This window comes from Dipodomys merriami, unplaced genomic scaffold (assembly GCF_024711535.1).
Source record: "Dipodomys merriami isolate MVZ:Mamm:240054 unplaced genomic scaffold, mDipMer1.0.p SCAF_214, whole genome shotgun sequence".
Classification (NCBI taxonomy): Eukaryota; Metazoa; Chordata; class Mammalia; order Rodentia; family Heteromyidae; genus Dipodomys; species Dipodomys merriami.
Genome location: NW_027203538.1, coordinates 1,957,814 through 1,966,372, shown reverse-complemented (window position 1 = coordinate 1,966,372; position 8,559 = coordinate 1,957,814).

Here is an 8,559-nt window from a genome sequence, read left to right as displayed (position 1 = left end):
GTCTCAGGTTATGAATCACCTATATATGCTGCAAATATTTTCTTCTGTGAGTTCTCTTTGTCTGCAACTGATACTCCAGTTCTCACTCACACCTTAAAGCTTGTGAAGATAGAATGGAAGAAACAAGATCAAGAACCCATTACCCCACTGGAGACAGAAGAGTCCTGTATGTTTTCTCTCCTCTCTCTTCACTACTCTTTCTTCATACTTTTCAGTCAAGTGATTTTGAATTATATCTTTCATTCTTTCTTCTGGCAAAGTAATTAGCCAAAATAATTTACTAAATATTATTTGTCATTTTTTCTACCATGCTTTTTACTTGTCCAAGAGAGTCCATTAAACTTCACCCTTGCATTTGGTTGCCACGAAAACCCAACGTCTATGTTAATGAACTCTAATGTAAAACTTTGTCTCAAAAAACCGTTCTAAGAATCTGTGATCACAAATATTTAGCTATACTTTTTTTCTTTTACCTTGAAAGTCTTCTTGTGTTTAAAGTGCCTCAAAAATAAGTACTCCACTACTTTTTGATTCAATCACTTCTAACCTCAAAGGCATATTTTGCTAACAAGATACTTACAGGAAACCGAAGTATACTCCACTTTTATGTTCTCTCTTAAGACTCACCTTAGATACCATATCAGGATCAGTGAAATTATTCTTTGCAAAATTATTTCAATAAATTATTTTGTTCTTGGTCTTGCATTTGCTCAGCAGGATGTATGGAAAAGAATAGAGTTAAATCACCCATACCTTGGGTGACAGTTACAAAGGACAATGCTTCTATGTCCTAATTCTATATCCTACTCTTAGCTCTTGCCCGATTTCCAATTAAGCACAGCTTCTTGGCTACAAGTCCAGTGAAGCTGAAAGACTATAAGATCTCTTCCCCACCCTGCCCCGCTATATCTTCATGATTTCTCTTTTAACCCTCTTTTACGTTGCCTCATTTGGACGTAGAATTTATTTTCCTGTCTTCATTTAATCTGTTCTGCATTGTAGTGAGCCAAATAGGCTCTGTAAAATCATTTTAGGTAGCAAAAATATTAAGACAATCTATATAAAAAAATTTGGCCTCGCTTCACTGCTGAAGTCAATATACTTAGATAGGGCTTATAAGAACATTGTTTACATAACCTTTCAATTTTCTCAATTTTTTTCTGATCCCAAACTTTTTGGCTGATTTAATAATAGAGGTCTTCACTACCTCATGTTAATAAGGGTATTATTTTTTGTGAGCTACTTAGAAATGTGTAATAATTAGAGTATCCAATCAGATTTTTTTTTCTGTGTTTCAGTGCTTCACGTGCAAAGACATTGTGGAAAGTGTTACAAACAGAAAAGTGTGAACACAATACCTTCTTTCATTTTGGAGGGCACTTTCTCCCTAAATATTTTGACCCAAATTATCTTTTTCAAAGAATAATTTTGGTAATTAAAGGTCAATTCACAAATTTTGATGTCTTAGTTTTTTTTAAGAACTTTGAATTTCACACAGTGAGAGTATATTTCCTGGATAAAGACAATTCTCAAGGGAACCTACAGGATTTACAGTAAGGTTTCTGAAGTTTGTTTGTTTAGTGTGAAAATGAGCTATCTTTACCCACATTGCTCCCTCTCAACTATGTCTCCATAGCTTTCTTTGCATGAAAGTCTATTTTCCCAGGCAATTTTCTTAATAGTCTAAGTTGATAAAAAGTTTGAACAATTAAAATATACCTGTCATAATTATTAAACTCTTTTGAAATTCCTTTATCAGAATCACGTTTTCCCCAATCCTAATTCAACCTTTACCATCAAATAAAGTAACATGTTGTGTCCACGCAACTATTATTTTCTAGTGGCTTTATATGTATATATGAACATAGAAGCTGATGCTGAGCAAAATGAACTCCAAGATATGGAAACAGAGATTTTTTTTGCGGTTGTTTTTAATGTACTATGTGATTTCTATTTTCTTTGTGTTTTTTCCCCTATGGTTTGTCTCCGGCTGTATTTGAATTTGGTACCCTGTGTATTATGTATACATTTACCTTAATTAGGGAAGAGAAGAGGAACAACAAAATGGCGAGACAAAGGACAAAAGGCAAGCCAATGCAATAGCAATACTCACAAGACAATATATTGGAAATGTTTATTACAACTTGTGAGGAGTATTGAGGTGAAAGAAAACTGTGAAAATGAAAGAGGGGGAACAAATTTAAAAACTTATGTATTCACTACCTTACAATTACTGTAACCCCATTGTACATCAATTTGACAATAAAATTAAATTAAAAAATAAGCTGCATAAAATAATTTCACTGTATTGTTATAGTAAATATTATTCTTTATTTTATGTAGTAACTTTTTTAAAATCAATACTATTTGGCATCTAATTTGAATCGATTTCTTCTTTTTATCAGAGTCATCAACTTGAATGTTATCCAACTAGACAATATTTTCACAATAAATTTGCTAATATTTTGAGAAAATAATAAATTTAATTCTTTCTCATACTAAAACTGAAAACAGTTTAATTCTCTAGAAACCCACAACTTTTAAAAGTAAATAAGTTGTTAAGATGTCAGAATGTGTGTATTCCTCAAAATTCCTATGACTAATCACTACTCATTTTCAAATTCTGAACATTCCATACCTGAGAGATTCAAAACAGTATCTGTTTGCATGTTATGTAATTTTGCAATAGATGAAGTTTCCCATGGAGTGTTACACATTAAGAAGTCAACAGAAAAATAGCCACATTCTGGTAGAGGATAAAATTATGAAGCATCTGTAATTAATTCTTCAAGAGTAAGCAAATTTTACCAGAGTAAGCTATTATTTCTGTTACCATCAATCCCAAGATTTATGCCATAGTCATCCTAGTCCAATAGTTTCCAACTTGTAAAGTGCACCTTAAAATTCCCTTAATTCACATCATGAACAGCTTATCTCTATTGTGAAAAAATACTACACCTCTGATAATGTGATGCTCTCCTTGTTCTGGAAAGAATACTACAATAAACTGGGTTGCATCATTTTTCCCCCAGTGATATTCTTGAGATAAGAACTCTTGCAAATGTTACTTATATTTATACTTTTTAAAACTATCACAGATATTCAGGATGCGAAGGACAGAAGATTATGGTTCAAATCTCCAATAAACTCAGAAAAAGTCAGACACAAGTGGCACTTAGATTGAAGTGGTAGCGTATGAGCCTTGAGCATAAACAGGCTCAGAGACAGTTTCCAGGCCCAGATTTCAAGCCCTAGGACAAACCAATAAAACAAAAACAAACCCCAAATGTAGCATTTTTCTCATTGTATACAGAGGCACGTAATTAAGGAAATTGCTTCCTGAGTTACATATAGGTAGAAGAAAGAAGATGTCACAGAATTATTCTCTTCATACAATATCATACAAAACCCTCAAAAATTGCAGTTTTTCTATATCTATAAATTAATGTCCATTTGTTGGCCACTCTGTCTAGATTATTTACATTATCATTTTATACATGAACTGTTGGAATTATGTATTAACTAAGATCTAATTATAACTCTCTTGAAAACATATTATAGGCAAATAGAATGCCAGAATCATTTGTGAATTTGTCAATTAAACCCTCTACTGAAAAAGAATTTTGTAGTATCCTTTAAAATATGAAAATACAAACAAAACTAAAATATTTATGTTAACTCTAAAGTCTAATTTAGCAAGATCTACAAAGTCCTACATTAGATAAACTTTGCTATTTCTCTATGCTTAAGATTTTGTAATCCTTCCTAATTTCTTTGGAATCCAACATAATGATGCTTACTTACTTTTTCAAATTTTGAGTGGGAATCATAAGCCATTTTGTATCTAGGAATGTTCTGTAATGAAGAGAGCACTTAAAACACAACTGAAGATTTTATACAAGTTGCATTTCAATAGGAAACTTGACTTCTCAAAGCATAATGACAAAATTAGCCCAAACTTGCAACTGTGTATTCCTTTCTTGTTGTTTGGATTGTTTTATTAGACAAAATTATACTACCTAGTCCAGGGAAGGTATCACTATTTAATTCCACTATCTAATCTCCTTCTTTAGTCTGAGTGCTAAAATTCCAGGCTTGTATCACATTGCCCTTCCATAGTTTGTTGGTTTATTTAGTCTAGACCTAGACTAGCAATTCTGAACTTCTCCAATGATATTATCCACTATACTGACTGTTCAGAGTGTTTATGTACTATTTTCAAAGATCTTCTAACATTTGACACAGGATATGATCATTTTCAGATGCACCTGATGGGATCTCTGATTCATTTGATCCCTTTAGTCATAATTACTTGACTCTTTTACTATCTTTCGTCCCTACCTATGTAATAGTCTCAAACTTTTTGAAGAAAGTTCACTTGAGGACTTTCTAATATTAAAATTTATCTCTTAATTCTTACTCAGGACATATTTTCTATTGCTTTTTAAAAACTTTTCTACATATTCTAAGAGTTGTTTCATTTGTGTATTTGTGTGTGCACATATAAGTGCCTCTACGTGTATGTGTATGTTTGTATGTATGTATGCAAAAGCCTCAAGCTTTTATTCATCAATGTTGCTCATGACTGGTATTCCATCACCTTAGATATTCCTCCAATCCATGTTTTTGCTGGTAGTGTGGCAAAGACTGTTCTGCCCAGGCTGCATGCAAACTGAACTTCCCAGACTCCTTTACACTCTTAGGTTTTATTTCTCCAGAAGTATCAACTTTTAAACTACAAAAATTTTTGTGAGTGAAAAGTCTAAGCTGTAGCCCAGATTTTTCACTCAAAAATTATTTAAATATAGATGAACATACACATTACATATGCTGAGTGCACACTGTTAGAAATGTGATCTTAAGCCAGGTAGTGGAGAGATCTGGGGATTGGGGTTAAAATCCAGCCCAGGTAGTAAAGTCCCAGAGACTCTTTTCTCCAATTAACTACAAGAAAACTCGAAGTGGTACTGTGGCTCAAGTGATAGAGCAGTAGCCTTGAGCTGAATAGCATAGGGACAGCGCCCAAGCCCAGAGTTCAAGTGCCAAGACCAACAACAACAACAAAATGCAAGGAAAGGAAAGAAAAAGAAATGTGATCTTAGCCACTAGTTCATTGCTAGTATAATCCCTGCTCTCTCAAGATGTACTTTTTTCCAGTTAAGTCCATGCCTTTATACCTGACTTGCACTGGAACCAGAATTATTCTTCCATTCTACTTTTTAAAAATTTGTGCAATTAACAAGCGTGATTTATAAAGGGAAAAGCCTCATACTTCATGTTCCACTTAGGAACACTCCCATAAATCTACATACTGGATTTGGCTTTATTGTTTCAATGTTGTCTTATTTGTAGTCTTCTATATTGTATTGAACCCTGATACTTAAACACAGAACTTCTCTTTCTCCTATTATTGCAAATGTTTCTCTTACTGTTAACCCATGTGCACATACACTCACAAAAAGAATGATCTGAGGACCTCCTTCCCATTTAAAATTTGGCTTAATTTGCAGAGCAATTATGAAGTTTTAACTAAATGTGCTCATGGATAACATACTTATAAGCAATATAAATTTTATATTTTTTCTTTACTAAGTTGGCTCTGAAGCACCTGTTACCTTATGTCCTAAACTGTCCTAATGTTATTTCAATGAAGACAGAAAACATTCATTAGACCTCTAGAAGCACAACAATTGTTAATGGACTTTGTGGAAACTGATCCAGGAGAGGAATTGAACATAGAGGAATGATAAAGTTCAAATTAACCTGTGCTTTCCTTTTCACTGTACAAGAAAAGAATCCCAAGGCTTAAAGGAAACTGTCCCTTACTTTTTCCAGTGTGTTTTTCATTCATATAAACTTGTCTGTAAACTTCTAGTTGAGAGTATTACAAAAGATAATAATGTGCCATGTGAAGGCCATCCTAGAATAAAAGTAATTAATGTTGTTGTTTTTATAGTTAGTTTTTATTTTTATTTTTGCCAATTGTGGGGACTAAACTCTGGGCCTGGGTGCTCTCCCTCAGCTCTTCAGCTCAAGGAGAGTGCTCTACCACTTGAACCACAGCACCATTTCTGACTTTTTCTGTTTATGTGGTACTGAGAAATCAGGGCCTCATGCATGCAAGGCAAGCACTCTACCACTGAAACACATTACCAGCCCCTAATAACATTGTTTTAACATTATTCTTCTGCAAAGACACAAAGACATGGAGGATTAAAAGTGCCTTATGGATGAATATTTCACCCATGAGAAGATTCTCTTTTTGCAGGAGTCAGTTATCATTTCTTTTAGTCTGGTCCTGAGTTCTCCATAGCAATAAGGATTCCAAAAAAGCAGGATCCTGTGAGTATGATCAGCCCAAGAGCCTTTTTTCAGACCACTACACCTTTAAGGAGAGTCCCAAATAAATATCTGGGGATTGTTTTTGTTTGCTTGTTTGTTTAGTTTTTCCGGTTCTGGGGCTTGAACCCAGAGGCTGGACCCTGTCCCTGAACAGTTGTCTTTCTTGCCCACCTATCCTCAAAGTTAGTACACTACTGTTGAGCCAAAACTCCATTTCAGGCTTTTTTAGTGTTTATTTACAGATAAGAGTTTGACAGACTCTCCTGCCTGGGTTGGCTTTGGACTAAGATAGTAAGAAAGCCAAGTGATATCAACAATATGGAATTCTTTTTTAAAAAAAGAAATATTAGATATTGTTTATTATAAAGCTAATATTTGACAATTTTTAAAAGAAGAGAATATGCCCAGCAAAGAAGCCATAACTTAACTCAGCAAAAGTACGTGCATTGAATCATTTTGGAATTATTTTTTATGCTTGGAAAGATTACTATTGACCGTGTCATTCATTTTGGGGAAACAGAAAGTCATATTTGCACTTTTTTTGTTGGTCATGGTGCTTGCACTCTGAGGATCAGAGCGCTGTCCCTCACCTCTTCATCTCAAGTTGAGCACTGTACCACTTTAGCTACAGCACCACTTCTGGGTTTCCTGTGATTAATTTAAGATAAGGGTCTCATGGACTTTCCTGACGAGGCTTGCTTTGAACCACAATCCTCTGGTCACATCCTTCTGAGTATATAGGATTACAGGCTTGAGCTACCAGCATCTGGCTCATATTTGCATTTATGTGTACTTAATGACACTATGTAGACAAATAATGGAAATTTGAACAAAATGATGACATTTCAGATTTTCAGTAAAATTGGGGTAGGAATAAATATGTCCTCATTTTTCCATGTTGTTATATTAATGACTCATGAGCTATTGGACTCTTACATTAGCATCCTCTGCCATCTGTGTGGGTGTTATTTAGTATTAGGAAATATTCATAGAGTAATATAGAAAGACTGAGATTTTTAGAAAGCAAAGGAGATCAGGTATGAAAGAACAGCATAGAAGGAGATACATTTATCACACAGATATTAAGAACTACCCTAAGAGATTTAGAATGTTAAAGGCAATGAGGTATAAGCCTAGTTCTTCAATAACCAAAAATATTTCCCTAGAACAGTTTCTGGTATACGTTAGTTACTATCATTTATTCCTTACATCTGGAGTTATTACTTCTCTTCTATCACAACTGTTAATTAGCCTCTGCCTTTTTGGTGCCATGACTGACCAAAAAGATTTCCAAATCTCACTTAGACTAGCCTTCTCTGTGAATAGCAGTAACCACTCTAAAGCCTGGAATCTTTGAATTTCCAGAATTCATCTTCACTTGACATCTAAGTACATTCCTGGCATTAACTGCAGTGATCTAATGAACAAAACGTTTTTTTTCAACACAGTATCCTAATATAGGCAAAATGCATGAATTAGGGACTATTGTCAGGTATCAGTATGGAAGGAACAATTATATATTCCAAGTATGTGTTCTTTATTTTGCATTTACTAACTGTTTTGTTTTGTTTTGTTTTGTTTTTGACAGTCCAGGGGGCTTAAACTCGGGGCTAAGGAATTATTCCTGAGCTTTTTTTTCCCTCAAGGCTACCACTCTACCACTTGGGGCACAGCACCACTTTCAGTGTATTTCTGTGAGGAATTGAACGCAGGGGTTCATGCATGCTAGGCAATCAACACACCATGAAGTCACATTCCGAGAGCCCTAAATGACTAATTTTGGCCAGGTGCTAGAAAGTAACATACAAAACAATACTAATTCTAGTAAGGATGGATGGACAATGAATAACTGTCATCGTCTATCCAGGACACAGAGGTGCTTACCTCATGGAGCTGGTTCAACAGGCTGAGCAAGACCGCTCCTAACCCACAGCCTACCTCCAGAATGAGAGGGCCACCTTGGGTTCAAGCCACATGGGGATACTGGGCCACCTCCACCAGCACGCATTAAACCAGTTCCTGTGAGAGAGAGAGAGAGAGAAAGAAAGTCAGAATTACACTTAAGCCGGATCCCCATGGCTCAGACCTCTAATCCTAACTACACAGGAGGCTGAGATATGAGGATCATGGTTCACAGCCAGCCTGGGCAGGAACGTCTGTGAGACTCTTATCTCCAAAGAAGCACCAAAAACTAAAAGTTGCACTGTGGCTTAAGTA